This window comes from Lithobates pipiens, unplaced genomic scaffold (assembly GCF_037356315.1).
Source record: "Lithobates pipiens isolate NorthernLeopardFrog02 unplaced genomic scaffold, aLitPip1_a1.2 Scaffold_27, whole genome shotgun sequence".
Taxonomy (NCBI): domain Eukaryota; kingdom Metazoa; phylum Chordata; class Amphibia; order Anura; family Ranidae; genus Lithobates; species Lithobates pipiens.
The window spans coordinates 60,144,259-60,164,881 of NW_027507788.1; the positions used below are offsets into that span (position 1 = coordinate 60,144,259).

At 41.0% G+C, this 20,623-nt stretch overlaps 1 protein-coding gene across 6 annotated transcripts in view; it reads right to left on the bottom strand.

The window, feature by feature from the left end:
• TEAD2 (TEA domain transcription factor 2) overlaps positions 1–11,446 on the bottom strand; it is a 120,150-nt gene extending 108,704 nt beyond the window's left edge. For 2 of the 6 annotated variants that reach the window (XM_077456993.1, XM_077456989.1), the window contains exon 1: positions 11,133–11,446. The gene's annotated coding sequence lies outside the window, so the exon portion shown is untranslated. Of the gene's footprint in view, positions 1–10,541; positions 10,696–10,828; positions 11,006–11,132 lie in introns of those variants that run through there. The other 4 variants (XM_077456995.1, XM_077456992.1, XM_077456991.1 and 1 more) reach the window with 4 other exon arrangements.
• Positions 11,447–20,623: the final 9,177 nt, after the last annotated feature.

Below are 20,623 nucleotides of genomic sequence, written 5' to 3' on the forward strand. Positions count from 1 at the left end.
TTTAACCAAATTAAACAAGCTTATAAACATATCAATAAGTAGGACTTTAAAGAGCCTCTGATTGGCAGATAATCCTCCCACTGCCCCAGGAGGCCACTGAAATACTGCTGTGTTGAGGATGCCTGCTGGCACTGACGGGGTTAATTGAGCTAATCCTCTCAGTGTGCCGGACATCACAGTGTATTTATGTAATGGGGTTTCTTCTGTTAAAGAATAGGCCCTTAATCACTGCTGAGGTGTTTTATTTGCACCATCTGCATAGAATAGAACAGAGGTCGGTGTGGGTGACAGTGTGCATGCGGGCCGACTGTTACTGGGATGTTGTTAGTTTTGATTCTATCTGGCACTACAAAAGTCAGTACTATTACATTACACGGAAAATAAAAAACACAGCTCATAATCATGACCTGTGCAAAAGAAGCTACCACGTAGAGTAAACATTGGTTTTGATTTTTAAAAGGACCTATATCAAACATTAGAACACGTTCCATCATTGGAATACAAAAAGAGTGGTAAAACGGGCTAAAATTCTTACTTGTACTGTAGGCCAGCAATAATCAACCAGGGTTCCCCCAGAGGCAGCTAGGGGTTCCTTGACCTGTGGACGATTGACCTTCCATCTGATGGTGCATGCATAGTACCATGCCCAATGTCACTTGACAGAGCCAGTGGCATGACACCAGGGATCTTTTAAGTTAAGTTATCTGTAAAAGTGACATTCTAACCACCATTATAAGATAGGCATTGTTCCAACTGTCCACCAATGTAATGTGCATTATTCCCACTGACCCCCAATTAATTCATTTCAGCAAGGGGTCCCTGAAACCTGAAAAATATTTCAAGTATTCCTTTGGGGTAAAACATTTGAGAAAGGATGCTGTAGTTCACGATTATCCAAACTTCTGAGTGATGCCATATGACTGGATGCCTAGGTATAGAATTATATGATCTTTGCTAAAGAGAAAATCCATAGCTTAGACTGGCCTATGTTCCCATTTAGCAGAGATGATGAAACCTGAACTGAAGGAAACCCAAAAACAGCATTTTGTCCAAGACAGACAGACAATGTCATCCCTTCTATTAATCTCTCTGTACCAAGAGTGTTTTAGGCCAGCTGTACATTAACAAAACTTTTTTTCCTTCAACCACAGGATGTAGGAAAGAAAATATCACTAGATTCGCCAATCAACACATTCAGATAAACCAAATTATGGATGGGCATATATATCTTATACCTTCTCTCCTGCAATTTCATTTATGAGCCTAAATACACATTTCTAGAAGAAATCAGGAACAAAATAAAATAAATAAAAAATATATTAAATTGCAAGCCCTTGATGCAGTTCTCTCCTCTGCCTTATGGTAAAAGCAAATGTGACCAAAGTTTTTTTTTTTTTTGCCTAAAATGTATAGATCTGCTTGTGTATGGTCATAAAACACTACAGAGGGTCTTAAACCACCAGGCTGCTGGACCCTTTACAGAAAGAGAAGCCAGAGATATCTGCTGTAGACAGGAGGTGTCCATAGAATAGTCAGGACTGACCCTCGCAATATAAAATCGTCATGGATGTTCCAAACCATTCACCCAATTATGCCAAGGCATAACTGATCAACACAGAAATCACAAGAGCTGCACATTACATAGATTACAGTTAGAGAGAATTGTAGGCACATACCTACGTCAGTCTGAAAGGACAACACTATGGGGGTAAATAGACAACTCCAACAACCTATACAATCAAAAATCAATAGTAAACATTTAGAACCGACCGTTTTGATTTTAATATCCTATTAGAAGGTACATAGGTTATCATTTTTAATAGTAGAATTCATATATCAGGTGAGGGACTATTTAAAAAAAATAAAAATAAAAATCTATGTTCCATTAATGGACTTTTTTATTTTCTTTCACCACCTTATTGGGGTCACGTTTAATATGCCCCAAGGAAGACACAGATGAATACAAGTAGAAATGTTTCAGATCAGGAACCAGTTTAACAACTTCATGATGAGCAAACAAAACAAGAAGATGTGAACTGTAAGGGACGGCTGCACAAACGAACAGAGTCAAGGGCTGTTTTTAAACAAGGACAGCAGAAAAAGGCTGTACTGTGCTGGGAGTAAAAAAATACTACATTAATAAAAGGGACACTAAACCATTTCCTTATTCTCCAAAAATCCAAACACATCCACTGCTTAATGACCCTGTAATCTATTCTTCATGAAATCATTTATTACTGCAATTTTCTGCCTCCCTGTACAACCCTCCCTGTACTCCCAAACGTCTCCATTTCCCCTCACTTATGTTTGTTTGGAATAAGCTGTGCACTGTAGTTTCTGTCATTTGTGCAGCTCTAAGCACACTACAAAATCCCAATATAGTCCATCTTGGGAGTGCGTAAGCGAAAGTTCCTACACACAGTAGGTCCATGGAGAACCAAAGGTAGCCACCCTGTACCTGAAGTCTTTTTTTTAAACTAGAGATTAGTATATGTAGGTGTATACACACACACACACTTTTTTTTATATTAGCATCAAATTACAATGTATTAAAACTTTTTCCTTTATAAGAAAATCCAAGATACTACTACTACTACTATACATATAATACTGGATGTTATTAATGATTAATAACATAGTTAGGTTTAAAAAAAAAAAAAAAACACAAGTACATCCGGTAAAAAATTTTAATAAAAAAGTAAAAATTATGAATTCTCAATTGTCTGTATTTTGTTTTCATGTCATGACATTTAAGTCATGTCATATGCCTGAAGAAAGCAGCAATACCCCCTCCCGATATATCCAACTACAGGTTTTCCTGTGAAATCTTCTAAACAACGCTAACAGCCCTCAGCTCTGCTCATTTCTTTTTCCAACACAGCACATGGCCACAATCTCCGCAACTGATGTCATGAGAATATTCCCCGGAATGTCTGTATTTATGATTGGACTCTGGTCGTGTAGAGCGGGTATAAAGGAGAGTTTGTTTCGTATGATTCCAGTTCATACACTCCTAGTAAAGTTTGTTGGGCTGGCTAGGAGAGTTTCTAAAATAACCTGGTAGCTAAACAGAGCCCAGGCCTGGTGATACCACTAATAAAGACACAAGTGTGTTACTCATACGCCGAGTTTCTGGAGGAGTAAACTATGTGTTGAAACATCCAGGATAACCTATGACAATCACTGTACATACTACTGTCCTTCCTAGGTGTGTGAATCACCTAACTACAGCCAGGGTGATGGTAAATAAGCTGCTTCCTCTGGAGTCAAAGGAAGCAAAGGATATAAACCTGAATACATTATTAATGTTTAATTAAAATAGTTAAAAAATAAACTTCACTGGAAATGTTTTAGGCCCCATTCACACGAGCGTTTGAGCCTGAAGCTCCAAAATGCTCAACATCCTCAATCTGCATTAAAATGGTGACTGTTTTCTTAAGAGTGCTCAGACTTCTGTAGCTATAGAAGCTGCTTCTGAGATAGAATTGAGCATTTTTACCCCATAGACTTCAATAAAAAATGCCTGAAAATGCTTGAAGTGGAAATGTTTTAGCATTTTTCAGGAATTTTAAGGTTGTATGAACTGCTCTCCTCCCTCTAGTGGTTTCCATTGGCTAAAAAGTTTTTTTTTTTGTTTTGCCTGAAGTTTGAATACACATGTGAAACGCTTGAAATACACTTCTAAACATGCTTGTACACAACACACGCACGCTCTGTTTTTAACCTATACAATAGGAGGGACCTTGGGTTGAAAGTGTTTTTTTTCACTTTTATGTACACCAATCAGCCATAACATTATGGCCACCCACCATAACCCGTCGAGACACGGACTCCATTAGAACACTAAAGATATGCTCTATATGATTTTATTTGTATATATATATATATATATATATATATATATATATATATATATATATATATATATATATATATATATATATATATATATATATATATATATAAAACCCGGTGTCAAAAAAATCTGTTTTCTAAACCAAAACAATATCTAGGATCTTGATTTTAGTGCCAGTCCTAATTATCTAAATCAATAACTGTGGTCTGTAGTAGGGATGGTGACGTCCTCTCAAGTGAGGCTTCGCAGTATAAGGCTTACCTGTAGCTACCCCAGCTTTCTCCTCAGAAATATTTCCTGTATCGGCAAATGCGAACTGAAGCAATGGCACGTACGTACTCCCGCACACATGCGCGGGAGTGACATCATCGTGGCTCTGGCCAATCACAGCGCCGGAGCACGTGGTACCCGGAAGCAACTCCGGGAGCGATGTCGCTGGCCAGAGCGGGGTACGAGTACCGCTGCCGGGGCTTTGATCTAAGGTAAGCAATTCATAATGAGCTAGTATGCTATGCATACAAGATCAGTATGGACTTTGTTTTGCAGGGGGTTTTTTTTGTTTTTTGTTTGGGCTTACAACAACTTTAATGGACAAAAGAGTGATTGAGTTAAAGAAAAGTTTCCACATCTAGAGCCAAGCTTTCTTGGATTACAACAGCTCTCACCATACAATTACACAGCCCTGGAAGAATCAACAAGGACCTCAGTATTATGAGGCAGAGTCACATAAGTATCCATTTAAAACAAATGACTGCCATGCTATTGCCCAGTTGTTACATTGTGGTTGGTTGTAGAAGTGTATAACACCATGCTCACAATACACACCCACTTGATCACGAATTAAAATGTTTTTTTCCTTGGAGAAGCCTTCTTTGATTGGGCAGCCTAGTTCTAATTTTATCTAACCTACTTTTCCTATTCTAAAGATTAATTACAATGTGTCAAAGTCATAATGCAAGTCACCATGTAGACATGACATGGAACTACAATCAAGCTGACTGTAGAGGTCATCCACTTATACAAACACATGCAATCTTGCCATAACTTAATATTCTGAGCAGAACTCCAGTATACATAGCACTTTGTAATGTAAACATTACAGTTCAGTGCCACGCAGACATTACATGTGCAAATACAGGCCGAAAGAAAGTAAAATCCTCATTTTCTCATTGGAGATAAGAGGCTTTATAGGTTATACCTTAAGTTTTGGTGCAGTGGTCCAATTCCGACAGCACAGAATACAATAGTCTGGCAGGGGGGACTCATCTATTGGTATGGATAGAGAAATCGCTGGCTATACATTATACAATTTTCTTGTTCAATTTCCTTTAGGTAGGCCATACACTGTGCAAATTTGCATGATTCCACCATCGTCAGACAGTGCCGACAGGTGAATCCCTCCTGCCGAGCAAATTGTCTGCTCCCAGTGAGGATGGCTTCCCCGCAGGGAGAAGACAGTGATTATCGCTAGAGGCTATAGCAGCTGCTATGATTGTGATAAATCGCAAATCCAGCAGGCTGGTTGTACCCAAGTTGATCAACTTGGTACATTCAAACTGCCCATCAACGGTTCGAATCCCGGCCAGTTCCTGCTGGACCGGCCCAGATCTGAACCGTGTATGACTGGCTTTAGATTTACCTTCAACTATGTAGTGCAGGGGCCTGCCTAGTTGCATACAAATTGAAAGTGTTTAGGTTTGACCTCATATGGTTTTTGAAAATTGTATAATGTATGGGCAGCCATTAAGACCCATACACACAGGCTGAATGTCGGGAGACAACAGCCGGTAAAAAAAAAAAAAAATATAACACAACGCGGCTAACATTCGGCCCATGTGCATGTCGGGCATGCATGCTGGAAAAGCAGCAGCCGACGACTCCCGATCAGCGCTCTCAGCCAATAGCAGAGAGCGCTGATCAGAGTGTCCTGGCAGGGGGAGGTTAGGTTGGGTGGGTCGGGTCGTCCCCCTGCCAGAACATAACAGCTCAGCAGGGGAGATCTGGGGTTGCATGAAAAAGAACAAATAATGTGTACCCGGCTTTATTCTTCCTTCCAGTCCTAAACAAACAAAGATGTTATCACAGGTGTTCTTCTCTCCATCCCCTGTAGTATGTGCATTTCAATGACCAATTCACGTTGACAGTAAACAATTCCATCCATTCACCTAGTCACACCATAGATCAACCAACCTTTCTATCTAGTCCTATTGTCTGCTTGTCTAATTACCCTATTCTGATCTGGACACATATTTGCATGATGTTAATCCAAAAGGTAGGATTTGCCCATATTACAATCCTTAAAGTTCTGAAATTATGATAAATCTATCTGCTCCAAAAACCTGCAGAAAAGTGAGTTAGCCTAGGGAGATTCCATGTTCGGCCTATTTTTGTGAGCGCTGGGAGCAATCCAAGAATTTCTTGACCATACTATTAGTAAGCATGCAGTAATGAGTGTATGTGTTTTAACCCCCTCAATACAGGCCACTTCCTATCTTTCGGCGCTGTCACACTTTGAATGACAATTGCGCGGTCATACAACACTGTAACCAGCTTTCTTTTGGTGGTATTTAATCACTCTTGGGTTTTTTATTTTTTCCTAACAAAAATAAAAATAAAAAATTAGTTTCTGTCTGTAAATTAGTTTAATAAAAATAAAACATTAGTTTCTGTTGGTAAATTTTGCAAATAAGTAATTTTTCTCCTTCACTAGTGGGCACTGATGAGGTGGCACATATATGCCGCACGTATGGGCACAGATAGGCGGCATTGATGGGCAGCAGTGATGGGCATCACTAATGGCCACTGATTGCTGGCATTACTTTGGTACTGGTTGGCACCGATTGCTGGCAGTGGTGGGCAATCATTGCACTGATGATCAGTGCCCCGATTACATACCTAGCTGTCCCCTGTGAGGAGATGCCACTGATCGGCTATCCTCTCCTCACACTCTGTCAGTGTGAGGTGAGGAGCAGCGATTACCGGCATCTCTGTGTTTACATGCGACTAGCTGTGATTGGACACAGCCAATCACATTGTTAAAAAGCTTCGGCCGCGGCTCTTTACACAGATCGGGGCTCGCTGTGTCCTAGCAAAATCAGGGGCGTGCGAGAGCAGTCGTTCTTGGAGGGTGTCATATGACTTCCACCCAGAAGGAGAGCCACACCGCCCCACCATTATTTGATGGTGGGCGGGTGGCAAGTGGTTAAAAAAGTGTTCATTACAGATTGCATTGTTTTCAGAAAAGGCTTGGTTCACACTCCTGCGATACGACTTTGCCTCCAACTTCAGACTTGATCAAACTTGGATGCTATTTGGGTGCGTATACAATGGCTGAAATCACACCCAAGTCGGACCAAAGTAGAGCAGGCTCCTCTTCTAAAGTCAGTAACTTGTGTAGCATCAGTTAAGATGGCTCTCATAGGGAAACATTGCATTTGACATGTCACATGACTTGGGGTTTCACAAGTCAGATCCCATGTCGCAGCAGTGTTAACCCAAGCCTGGGGGAAAAAAAGAAAAAAAAAAAAGAAAAAAAAAGAAAAAAGGGAGGTGGGGCACCAAAAGTCATCCAAATGAGGGATGAGGAGATGGCACATTCAGTGATCATGACAAAGATGCAAGGACACTTATTCTTACACACGAAACGCGTCGGTCCTACTTTATAGAATCATTTTATATACAGAATTTAATAAACCTTATGTATCCCAAAAGTACTTTGTACTTATGTATGATCACTGCTTCATATCATATTATGGGTTGCTCCATTGCTACTAATCTGTTTTTCATGGTTTGTAAATCAAGATACTGTTTAGCCCATTCACCTGGGCATACACTATGATATTGTATTAACATATTCATAATAAATGTTTATATATAAAATTTGACTGTTCCTTTGGCTATGCTTACTCCCCTCATGCTAAGTCCCAAACCTTTTCAATTTACAAGGACACTTATTGCCCTCTCTAGCCTAAAAGGCACTATGGCACCAAGTATATATAAACCCAAAACCTAAAGACACTGACTTTGCTAGAGCACTGTCTATCAGTGTAAACAACTGTTATTTTATTAAAATATTTATAGTTACCCTTTTCACCCCTTTTTGCATACCTTTAGATTGTAAGCTCTCAGGAACAGGTCTGCTGGATCATGCAACCACTGTGATTGGTTGCATAATTGGGAGCTGGTTGCTCCCAATCAATACTAGAGACTGGAAGCGTTCTTTGACAGCTCGCTCTTAGCAAGGAAACCTCTGCCACCCATGGCATCAATATTCAGTATGGATGACTCTTATTTGGCCTTCCATGGAAAGAGATACCACCATCTACTTGTCCTCCAACCCAATCACACACATCCACACCGAACCTACCAATGCGTAAATGCGGCACAGCTTTGACAACAAGCCTGTTCTCTTTAATCCATACATGAAAAGAATGAATAGAACCATTTTGCACAAAAATGTTCCAAGCTACAAGATAAGATAACAATGTCTTCTGACAGCCATGACCCAGTTGTTTCAAGATATGCCAGAAATAGGCAACACATGGCCAATCTAACCATCATTAATAACTATGTTATACACATACAGAGATAAATCATATTGTGATATAGATATTAGAGACAAACATGAAGATATCTACCAACAACTTCCAATCATTTTTTGGGGACATGAAATATTGATCCCGCTAAAATCTTGTTACAAGCAAATGTCCATGCAAACTCAATGGCATCCAAAATATATAATAACTCTCAAAATGAAGAATCATAGGAGCGTTTGTCAAGAAACTGTTTGCTCCCTGTATGGAGACTTTTAGCCTTGGTTCGCAATCACCACTATCATGCGATTTCCAGTGCGACTCAGTTGCAACATTAGAGTCTATGGGGCTCTAAGTCGCATTGAAGTCTCATCAAAGTACTGCAGAAAACTTTTAATAAATCTCTGCAACTTGAGTCGCATTGATTGGAACAACCACTATTGAAATTCAATTTTTTTTGCCACTTGTCATGCGACACAGTATTGCAAGTTTCAATAGTGTGAATCAGGGCTTAGGCTGACTACACCTTATACAGGCCGATTGACTGTACATCCTTCTTTCAATTTACCGAAACTATGCAATCTATAGATCTATCTAAGAATGATGTACAGTCAATCGGCCTGTATAAAGGTGTAGTCAGCCTAAGCCTCAATTCATACTAGAACTACTGAAAACCTGACCTGTTGGAGCACCTTGAGGACTAGAGTTGAGAATCACTGCAATAGAAGGACAAACCTTAATAATCCATTCAATCTGGATATCAGGCAAGCCCTTTCACGACATAGTTGGTTGTAGAGCCAAAAAGAGATTCTACAATCTGATTGTACAATGTATGGTCTAAATCTTTAGAACGTCCCAGAAACATTATTGTGAGAAGTTCTCTGTAGCTCACTCTGCCACACAAGATCAGCCCTTACGTCTTACTAGTTAAATCCAGTAGCGCCAATAACAATCCTGGGCCTTTGTGCTGTGATTTCCCCACCCAACCCCCTTCAAGAGATTTGTTTAGTTGCCAGTGAAAAGAGTGGAAAAAAAAAAAAAAAAAAAAAAAGCTTCCTGCTTTATTTATACTGAAGATACTACAAAACAAATACAACTAATGCTGAGCACAGCCAGCATGGCAGAGCCCTACAGCCCAAGCAGCTGAACAAAGAGCAAACTTTGAAAGCCTGCTGTGTTCCCTCCTTATCTGTCCCTCTCCCTCCTTTTTCCCCCCTACAACCTTCCCCCTCCTTCTTCCAGCTTTCCATGTCGGCTTCCATTTCCTACAAGCTGGTCAGCAACAGTTGGGCAATATGGCAAATACAGTAACCCCAGTAAACTACCCCCCCCCCTTTTTTTTTACCAACACCCTGATCCAAGACAAAGAGCTTGCCACTGCTTAGACATCAAGGGGTTGAGTCACCAGCCCTGAGCAGAGCTTTGTTCTATTCACATATTAAATCTAAAATAACACTTTAAACATAAAAACGATACCGTCAATGTATAAAATACTTTACATATAAAAATTGACACATTACAAAAAGAACTAACTTTTAGAAAAGTAAATATTTTCAATATAAAAAACAAAACACAATATAAAAATAGTCCCTAACTACTATAAAAGTATAAACAGAACACTTGACATATGAAAGAAGCACTTTAAATATAAAAACATAACACTTGACATATAAAAGTAGAATTTTAAATCTAAAATACTATAAACAAACAATGCACTTTACATAAAAAAAAAATAAAAAAAAATTATGTCAATCTAAAAATAGAACTGTCAACATATAAAAATAATACTGTCAATATATAAAAAATAACCACTGTCAATGTCTAAATAACACTTTCAATATAAAATAACACAGTTACTAAAGACCTTGAAACTTCAATGGAGAAAAGAACAAAAAAAGTTTCAAAGTCAAGTTTTGAAAAGTTTTAGAAGAGGTGGTCGGTGGCATTTAAAAGGTTTATAATCTAAATCTCTCAACTAAAACTTGGTTGGGTGGGTGGGGGAGACCTACAAAACACACATTGTACAAGACAAAAGAAGAGAAAATTCAACTTGTAACCAACTGGGGGAAAACTAAGCTCCACGCTTCGCCCAGCTCTGGGGGTTTCCTGCTTAGATCAGCAGAAAGATGGAAAAACAAAGGATCAGGACTTACATGGATACAGGAACCAAGCAGAACCCAGGCTGGGGGGAGATGGTGGTGGGTGGGGAGGCAACAAAGACCAAATCAATAAAACAAAACAAAAAAAAAGTGCAGTTTTCAAAGTTTCTCTGGCTAATGCTGAACAATGAATGGTGAGAATATATTATAAAAATATATAAAATAAAATCTGATTATAGACAATGAGGAAAAAGGGGGGAATGAGGTGGGCTATTTAACACTAAAAACAGTCCAATAAGTTGTAAAGAGATCCACAGTCTCCTTAGTGGTCCGACCCCAACCTGAAAAAGCCAGATGAGCCCATACAACGAGAGATCCATGGTCACCCTCTATGGAAGGATCACCAGGACATCGAAAAAGAAGCGAAATGAAGGAAAAGCCCCCCTTTGCCATGATCAGAGTCAGCCAAGCTCTGAACTATAGTCCTCTCCAGCTCGATCCAAGCTCAAAGTAATCAGGAAGAGAGAAAGGAACCCAAAAAATGCCAAACATGCTAGAAACGACAAGGATTCCAAGCTCCCGGCTCGTGTGATAGACAGGAGGGGGAGAGACACAAATACACGGATCTGGAAGTTTTCTGCTTACCTTGCCAGCAGGAGAAGATCAGAGGGGGCTCTGAGCAGCAGGCACTAGGTGGCCCCTGGATGGTAAGTTGGGGGGGATGTGGGAGCCAGAAGAGGGAAGGCAGCCCCTGATCAGAACTTGTATGGGGGAAGACTTGGGATCTTTTTTTTTTTTTTTTTTTTCTCCTTGGAGGGATTGTCTCTGCCCCCTCCTGTGTGATGAAGGTCAGGTGAGGATGAGGAGGGCTCTGTGGGTGCTGGTGGCAGGGAAGCAGGCTTGGTATTTTGGAAAGGTGACAGCTTTTCAGAGGAATCTCTGGAATGAAGAGAGGAATGAAATTAGCTCAATGAGTCAGTTGCAGTTCAGGGGCGGGGTTTGTAGAGGGAGGGGCTCTGCTCATTGTCCGGCCCCTCCCCCCCCCCTGGGAGAGGAGACATGAAGTTTGTCTGGAGGAAGAAAAGTTTTCTCCAGCCAGAGATCAGTGTGATCCCAGGATCGGATCATTGTGCTGCAGGGAGAAACGACATAGAAAGCAATGGGGAGGGCTCTGTAACCTTACCTGACAAATACTGCCCATACACTATACAATGTGATTGTACAATTCTATTTAGAGTTAGAGGTAACATGAGACGTAAGTGAGCCCTTCAGTTTCTATCCAATCAGGCAGGCTGTCGCAGGACATCGCCCTTGGGGGCCCATTCACACCAGAAACTGCACAGAACTGTGCTTTTGACTGCGTGTCTATATGCATTCAAAGTGCGCTTGCATGCGTTTTGCGCTGAGTTTATCACTGAGTTTGTAGTGCATTTTTCTCAACGTTTTGGGCTTAAAGGGGCACTGTGCGGGTGTTGTGCGTTTGAAGCGCATTTGTAGCACGCTCCCTGCATTTGCGGTGTGGAAAAATGCAGCATGCTCTGATTGTTATTAACTGCGCTGAACTGCAATGCTGTGGACTATGCCCATAGGATTACCTTGATTCTGGGCTGTCTATGAAGTCCGAGTGCAGCTCAAACACCACAAAAACGCACTCCAGATCCGCTCCGGATGCGTTTCTGCATGTGCCTTTTTAACACGTGTTTGACACATTCCGGTGCATTTTGTATGCGTTTCCAGATGCTTTTTTCTTGTTTCCCCCCCCACTGTAATGGAGTCTGATGCATTTTTGATGCGTTTTCATGCATTCAGGTGCATTTTTTATGCATTTTACCATGTTCCCGTACAGTCCTGTGCAGGAAAAATGCAGCATGTTCTACTTTTTTTTTCTGGAACTGACCGCACTGGTCAACTATGCCATTGGAAACCCTATAACCTCATTTCCATGCGTTTTGGATGCAGAAATAAATGTCCATCTATTCCAACTTTGTAGTGCCGGAGCCTGCTAGATTGATTGGAAATTGAATAGCTTGTTTAGGTTTCTTATATTTCATAGTCTTGATAACTTCTAAGACTCCTTTCACATTGGGGCGCACTAGCGGTAAAGTGACGCCCATTTTAGTGGGCTTTACTGCTATTTAAGTGGCGCTTTTTGGCCGCTTGCAGGGCACTTTTAACCCCCCACTAGTGACCAAAAAAAAGAGGTTAAAACCACCCATGTTGCGGCGCTTCCGAATCACTTTTCAGGTGCTTTGGAAGCCCATTTATTTTAATGCTGCTTGCAGGACTTTTCCTAACATCCCGCAAGCGCACCGCCCCAGTGTGAGAAGCCACACTGAAATGAATGGGAGGCGGTTTTCAGGCACTTGTAGCACGAAAAAGCCTTGGTGGGAAAGGGGTCCTAATTGTACAATTGGACCGTATAGTGTATGGTCAGCCTGACTGTGATTTATTTATTTATTTTTTAACCACTTAAATAGCAGGCATTTTCACCCCCTTCCTGCCCAGGGCAATTTTTGGCATTCAGCGCTGTAACATTTTGAATGACAATTGCGCAGTCATGCAACACTGTACCCAAATAAAATCTTTATCATCCCCCCCCCCCTTTCTTTTGGTGGTAATTGATCACCTATACAGGTTTTATTTTTTGAGCTATAAACCAAAAAAAGTGTGACAATATTGACTATGCACTGATTACTGTATAAATGTCACTGGCAGGGAAGGAGTTAACACTAGGGGGCAATCAAGGAGTTAAATGTGTTACCTAGGGAGTAATTCTAACTGTGGGGGAGGGGACTGACTAGGAGAGGAGACTGATCGGTGTTGCTATATACTAGGAACACACAATCTGTCTCCTCTCCTCTGACAGGATGTGGATCTGTGTGTTTACACGTTCCTGTTCTCTCACCAGCAATCGTGGGTGCCCGGCGGACATTGCGACCGCCGGGCAAGCACATTGGCTCCCGTTTGCGCCCACTATACCGCCGGGAAGCCGAGGCCCTCATGACGCCCACCTGGGGTGGGAGATCCCACTTGCGGACATCATATGACTATGGGCAGGGAGGGAAGTGGTTAACCTAATTGAGTTGAGCATTTTTTATTCAATCAAAATGCTCAAATCTGCTGACAATCGAATACCCACAACCCTCTTCCAATTGATTTAAGCTCCATACACACTATTAGATTTTCTGCAGATTTTTGTCTTCAGATTTAACAAAACCATGTAGTGCAATGGCCTGCCTGATCACATACAAATTGAAACTGTTAAGGTTTGACCTCATATTATATGGTTTTGGTAAATTTGAGGACAAAAATCTGCAGAAAATCTGATAGTATGTATGGGGCTTTAGACTCAATTTCAATTGGATTTGATCAACCTGAGTCGATTGGCCAGGCAGAAAATGATTGATCCTTTTGCAATGATCGGAAGCAGTTAGACACGAATGTATTTCAACCAATCACATTATGCGGTTATGTGGAGGAAATAGATATACGAATAACTATCATGTGAAATCCACTGCCCATGTGTGTCATATTGATCACATGGGTTCCAAGCTATAGAGTAATTATTCCAATGGGAAGGGATTGATTGGAAAATAAATTGATAATTTACCAAAGCATATATAGCCACCATAGGGCTGGCCATACACTATACAATCTGTGCAATTTCATTTAGGGTTGTCAGACTTTTTCACTATATAGTTCGTGGTAGATCTGCAGTTGATTGTGCAATCAGATTGTACAGTGTATGGTCCGTCTGCTTAATGGTTGCCATACACACTTCGATTTTATTTTTAGCCAATCGTTGCATGAGTCATTCAAAATGATCGGATCTGCAAACAGTTGAATAGCCATAACTCCCTTCCAATTGATTTAGACTCAGTTTTGATCAAATTGAATCAAACTGAGTCAATCATTTTGCACTGAGTTACTTTGTTCATAAATACGATCATATTTCGATTGAGCAAATTATGAGATTACATGGTGAAAACAGAGATACAATTGATCATTTACGATCGTAAGTTAGATGCTATTTTATAGACTGTGTGTATGTCCGGAACACATGTAAAATCTTGCGATTTCCTGGCATGCACTGAAACATGCTGCCTTTTAGCAGAGGTGGAAGTGCAGCAGTGCTGTTAATTGTCAATGGCACCCCTTCGTATCTGCTAACACGCACATTTTTATGTGCCAAAAAGCATCGTGTTGTTCAGTGTGGTGTGATTTTTTATTTATTTTTTATTTTTTCAAAAGAGTCGGCGACTTATTTTGCGCATTTCTTGTGCGTAGGGCAGTCCATCGAAATTAATAAACTGCCATTCACACTGCACGGAAATCCATGCACACTCTGTTGTACACATAAAGGCGGCACACTGGTGTAGTGAATAGTCGAATCCCAACCACGTCACTACCTGTCTGGAGTTTGCATGTTCTCCCTGTGCCTGTGTGGGTTTCCTCCGGGTACTCTGGTTTCCTCCCACACTCCAGAGACATGCTGATTGGCTTCTGTCCAAAATTGGCCCTAGTATATGAATGGGGACCTTGGATTGTGGGGTACTTGAGGGTAGGGACCGATGCGAGTGTGCAATGTACAGGGATAGGGACAATTGTAGACACTCAGGTTGAACTGGATGGACTGGTGTCTTAATTCAACCTTACTACTAACTATGTAACTATAAAGTGTTAACCTAGCCTTAACTATTGATCAAAATGCACTTGTGTGGCATATTGATCGAATGGGCTGACTATATATTGATTATTCCCATCATAAAATAAATGTATCATTTATCAAAGTGTATATACCCACCATAAGACTAGCCATGCAATCTGATTGTACAATTTCATTTAGAGTTATGAGGACAAACCTAAACAATCCATTTAATTCCTATCCAATCAGGAAGGATCTTGCACTAAATGGTTGATGGTAGATCTAATGGAGATTGTACAATCAGATTGTATAGTGTATGGTCATCCTAAGGGCTTGTTCACACCAGGTGCCGTGAAATGCGTTTTTAACCACTTCAGCCCCATAAGAATTTACTCCCTTCCTGACCAGGCCATTTTTTGCAATATGGCACTGCGTCGCTTTAACTGACAATTGCGACATTGTACCAAAACAAAATGTATGTTCTTTTTTTCCCACAACTAGAGCTTTCTTTTTTGTGCTGTTTCATCACCTCTGCATTTTTTATTTTTTATGTCATAAACAAAAGAAGAGTGACAATTTTGAAAAAAGCACAATATTTTTTTGCTATAATAAATATCCCAAATTAAAAAAACAAAAAAGTGTTTCTTCCTCAGTTTAGGCCAATATATATTCTTCTACATATTTTTGGTAAAAAAAATTGCAATAAGTGTATATTGATTGGTTTTACGCAAAAGTTATAGCGTCTACAAAATAGGGGATAGATTTATGGCATTTTTATTTTTTTTAATAGTAATGGCGGCGATCAACAATTTTTATTGGGACTCCGATATTGCGGAGGACAGATCGGACACTTTTGACACTTTTTTGGGACCATTGACATTTATACAGAGATCAGAGCTAAACAGCCACTGATTACTGTATAAATGTCACTGGCAGGGTAGGAGTTAACACTAGGGGTTAAGCGTGTTCCTTAGGTGTGTTTCTTTTTTTTTTCTTTTGTAGCGGCCATAACCCTTGGCAGGGCGGCCTTAATGTTTGGGCTTACCAGTCACCTCCGCTTGACTGGTTCTTCCACGTCTAGGGGTTTCCAGAGTTAGTACCCAACAACTTTGGACGCTGACACCATAAAAGTCCTTTAGAAAAGGGTTTTTATTTGCAGGGGTAACGTCCAACAACACAGTCTCATAAGGGAACAGAGGGCAAGGGTGAAGAAACTCAGGCACCTTGAACTGCTAATATCAGAAGGTCTCTAATACCACCCAGAGAGTAGCCACCCCCAGATGACATCGCTCTGACGAAACGCGTAGGGCGTGGCCTAGGACGTGCACCTCATACTGCTATACAGGCAGCAACGCCAGCGCAGCCATTTCAAAGGCGAATTGTTTTATGAAATATTGTGAGTAGTTTGGATTTTAGATAAATAAATTGTTAACAAACAGTGTTGCACTATGGTTGTACTTCTGTTTCCTCCCTCATGCACTTGCTAAACGGACTATTTGCGGAAGTAAAAGGGCGAACATTCCCCCAGCACAGCAGGAGCAGAGCCCAAGGAAAGCTGCACAGTGGCTTATACTGTGACTGCTCGGCTAACCCTTTCAGGGTTCTCTGTCTGGTGAGCGCAATTATTTCTCTGACACTGAGTGGCGCACCGGAGAAGATTGTTCCTAACCTTTCTGCACTAGTCACTTTGGTCTACCCTTTTTTACTTGAAGAGACTTTATGCGTTTTTTCGAGCAACTGTGTGATGCGATTTGAAAAAATTTGTTTGGGCATTGAAAGAATTCTTTTTGTTTTTGCTGTTCTTGGACTGTCACTCTTGGGACTCTTAATATAGAGCACAGTTTACAGACCACTAATATAGTGGCTTGTGGTTTGCATATGATCTCTCTCACTTAGCATATATGGTTTATTTATTTACATTTTTATGAAATATTTTCACTATTCTTTGGTTATAACACATGTGTACTTTTTGAGTTGCATGCCAATAGGAAAAAATTGTCTTTTCTACACAACACGCATTTATAAGAAGTATATATATAATATTTGGTAGGTACCACCTATAAGGTGGTCCTCAGGAGACCACACATTTCACATCAATTCACAGTATTTATTTATATTATTTTCCGGGGCAATAAACAGGGCCATCTATTTATTACACGGATTAGATCTCTACACACCTTTTTGACACCAGGATATTTGCTAGAAAAGGTTTTAGCGCCACAGCTTAATTCATACTTTAACTCGCAGCTGGGCACTTCAAGGCTGAACAAACCTCTAGCCAGAGATTATGGCAGTCAGCACTTTGATCCAGAACTTGTGAAATCTTTGACCTTGAGTAACTGGTAACAGAAATGAACAGGAACCTTTTTCCTCAGTACCTGGAACGTTCACTGTCTCCTTGGCAGTACTGGAAAAAACATGAATTTGTCAGTGTCCTTCACAACTCAGCAACCAGGCACTACTCAGGATCCAAGCTTGTTGGCCCCCCTCGAAGAGTCCTCCCCCGGTCACTTACACGAGCTGCGGTGCCCCTCCAAGCCGAGAGCACACCCGGACACCCTGAATCCTCCCTCAGTTGCTGCACCTCAGACCAGCCGGTTCTGAGACTCGGGAACAGACAGATCTCTACCCCAGACCAGGCGGGTCTATTGAGGTTAGCCAACCGAAGCATGTTGCGGAGAGACGAACGCTCCCATGACCGGGACCCCTCGCGGGGCTACTCCGTTCCAGAATCACAAACAGACCGCTAAGGCCTCACGAACAAACCCGGAACACGTGACTTCATCATCTTAAGTACCCTTCCCCAGACTCCTCAGCGGGGCCAGGCGCACCCACTGATTGGTTCCGGGGAAGCTGATACCCAAAACGTCCAACCAGGCCTGGTTCTGAGCCTGTCATGTGCACCTCACCGTACACATGACCAGGCAGAACTCTAACACAGCCCAGCCAAACTGATGTTAACCTACACAATTAACCCTCAGAACCCCCTTCACTGTTCTGAGGCAAAAACTAAATTTGTACATGACAGACACCTTGTCCAAAATGTCATCGCTACACTTTATTAATTTTCTTTATAACAAATGTATATCCAAACAATAAAACAAAACACTTATCACACTATCTAATACTGACACTATTTGCCATCATGCCCCCCTCTCTTCCCACTTTTCTCTCTCCTTTTTTTAAATTATTTTTATTACTTGACTTCTGCCGTGACTACCATCCTCTCCCCTTAGTCTACTCCCTTTAGTTCTACATATTACCTTGTCTGCTTAAACTCTCTCCAAACCTTCCACTTACTTTTCAATTCTTCCATTCCCTCCTCTCCACAGAACCAGATATTCCATATTCTAAATCTCATCCACTTTCTTATACCAACTTCCCATCATAGGGCTTTCTATCTCCTGCCACTGTCGCGGTATTAGACTTTTGGCTGCATTCATGGGGGAGCCAATGTTCTCATGTATTGTTTAATTGGCAATCTCACCCCATGAAACAGACACCTCCATGGTTCCTCTGGTATCTCTATATTGGTAATCTCCTTGATTACCTACAACACCTCTCTCCAGTAGTTTTTTGTTTTTGGATACTTCCACCATATGTGAGCCATCGTTACCACATACCCACATCCCTGCCAACATAATCGTAAGACCTCCTTTTGACATTTATGTGCCTTATCAGATGTTATATACCAACGTACTAACCATTGGTTGAGGCAGTGATGTAACAATGTTTTTCAGCTGGGAGTACTGTCATTCATCAATTAACATTAAGTCTTTTTTATGTTTTCAATCCTGTAACGTGTATTTTACCTTTCACCGTGATGTCTAATTGTTTAATTGTGCGTCTTCTTTTTTTTATCCATTCCCCAAACAATCTCCCCTTTCCCAGTGGAAAAAAATTGTTTCTTTTAATGGTATTAGAGGCAAATTAAATTATCATTTTTCCTTTGTGCATCAAATCCCAAATTGCCAATATTTTCTTTGTTATTACATGTGTATTTTAACTAATTTTTCTATACTCAGGTGGTAGCCATATTATTTTCCCCAATGCTACATTACTAATCGTGTTTTCCAATTTAACCCATCTTTTTTCCTTATTCATTTTTACCCATTTTAGCACCCATGATAACAGTATTGCATCGTAATAATTTTTGAGATCTGGCATCCCCAGCCCCCCTTACATTTTATCTTTATTCAATACAGAGAGGCTTATTCTCAGCTTCTTTTTCTGCCATATAAACCTAAGTAGTAACATTTTTAGTGTACTGAAATATGCTTGTGGGAGGGGGATTGGCTCTATCTGCACTGCTCATGGAGACCACTGCCCACGCAGACCACCCTCATCCAATAAGGTAAGAGGCTGTCCACCTTAAGTGGTAAATATTGAAGAGAGAAAAAAAGAGAACACAACTGCTAACATGGCACTTTCTGGCAGCCCTTTCAGGTCAAGGTCCAGACGTAAAGACCAGTCAAGCCATGCCTCAAGCAGAAGATCCTGCAGAAGCCGATCACGCTCCACATCTAATCATAGGCGTTCACGTCATAGTCATTCACGCCATGGTCACTCATGCCACAGCCGCTCGTGACATAGCCGATCACATCATAGAAGATCACCTTCACCACGTCACGACCAACACACCCATCCTGCAGCAAATGCATGCTGGTTATGTAGCATAAATGTAAAAAGGGATCCAGAAACTTCCCCTTCATTGAGGAACTATAAAGCCCCATACACACTATCAGTTTTTCTGCTGAGTTTTTCGTTCAAATTTACCAAAACCATGTAGTAGAAGGGCCTGCCTGATTGCATACAAATTGAAACTCCTAAGGTTTGACCTCATATTATATGGTTTTGGTAAATCTGAAGGAAAAACTCAGCAGAAAAACTGATAGTGTGTATGGGGCTTTAGACTTAATTAAGGACAAATGGGAAAGATCCGACAAGAGGCCCAGCCTTAATAATAGGCTAACAAAGATGTATCCCTTGAAAGAACCTAGGGTTAACCCCTTAATCAATGCTCCTATTGTGGATGCTTCCCTAATGCGCTTGGCAAGACATGTCACTCTACCCATTGAGGACGCAGTCTTCTTCCGGGACATTTTAGATCGGAAAATTGATCTAGAACTAAAAAAAAGCATACTCCATAGCAGGAGGCGCCTGCAGACCAGAAGTCACCATGGCAGCAGTTGTAATAGTCATCTTGGGTTGGGCTTCCAATATCGAAAGATTTCTTCAAGAAGGAGCAGACCAAGAGAAAATAATTACCTCTCTGCAACAACTCAAGTTGGCAGGTGATTTAATCGCAGAAGCCTCAGTGGTTGTTATCAGATACTAGGCCCGGGCAATGTTAGCTTTGGGGATGGCAAGAAGAGCTTTGTGGCTAAAGCCTTGGATAGCCGACACTGCATCGAGTACAAATTTGTGCAAAATTCCCTATGACGGCTCTAATCTCTTTGGCTCCAAATTGGATGCAGCCATTTCCAAGGTT